We start from the raw sequence: 1102 nt of genomic DNA, 5'->3' as shown, positions 1-1102 counted from the left end.
CAAGAGGAGACAGAGGCGCCCTCTGCTCGCAACTCGAGCGAATGGAGGGGGAATCTACGCGACACTAAATTAAAAAATGTTCAAATTTACCACTTTTTTCTAGAACGTAAAGATTATTATATCGTAAAACACTATAAATTGAGACATTAAGATCCATAAATCGGATGTGCCACTGAGACCCATTGTGAGCGCTATTGGAAGTCCGACTATAAGTGTTGGATATGTTGATGACACTTTTGTTGTTTGGGGCCATGGTTTGGTTGAACTTAAAGACTTCCTGAAGCACCTCAACTCAATAAACCCAAAAATACAGTTCACTATGGATGTGGAGAAGGATGGGCAACTGCCATTTTTAGATGTTTTGGTAAACAGAAAAACCAACGGAAAGCTGGCCCACACGGTGTACAGAAAACCGACACATACCGACCCGTACCTGCACAGTGGATCAAACCATCATCCCAGTCAAAAGAGAGGAGTCATTAAAACCCTCACCGAAAGAGCCAGAAGAATTTGCGAACCATCTGAGTTAGAAAGAGAATTGAAACACCTGGAAAGGACCTTTGGTTGGAATGGATACAGCAAGAACGAGTTTAATAAAGCAATTCGACCAAGAAATAGTGGAGGTCGTTCGGAGAAAACAGATACGCATGATGAGGCGCGAGACTAACCGGAGAGGCCATTGAGATCTTTAAACATGACAACAATTTCAATAGGAAAGAAGGGGTAACGGCCCTTAATCCGGAATGAAAACGCGTTTTGCGGCAAACAGCGTGTGCGCCAAAACATTTGAAGCCCCGCCCATTCCCAACGCATGAGCTCACACGGCCGGCCTGCATAAATACGACAGGGGATCCAGTAGTTGAACCCAGAGATGCCAGGTCTACCGATTTGTCAAGGAACCTACCGATCTACCGATACCATGCCGATTTCTACCGAAAAGCAACAAACAAAAATTGAAAAAAATTCCGTGGATTACTTAAAATAATATAACATATTTCCATTCACGATCAAAGTAGGTTCATGCAATCAAGCCCGCCATATAGATCATGAATATGATAAAATTATGTTTTATGGATCCTTCAATAGTGAAATCAGGTTCCCT

The sequence above is a fragment of the Dendroctonus ponderosae genome, unplaced genomic scaffold, assembly GCF_020466585.1.
Source record: "Dendroctonus ponderosae isolate FM_Combo_2020 unplaced genomic scaffold, Dpon_F_20191213v2 Dpon_F_20191213_2, whole genome shotgun sequence".
NCBI classification, from domain to species: Eukaryota; Metazoa; Arthropoda; class Insecta; order Coleoptera; family Curculionidae; genus Dendroctonus; species Dendroctonus ponderosae.
This window is presented reverse-complemented; position numbering follows the sequence as displayed.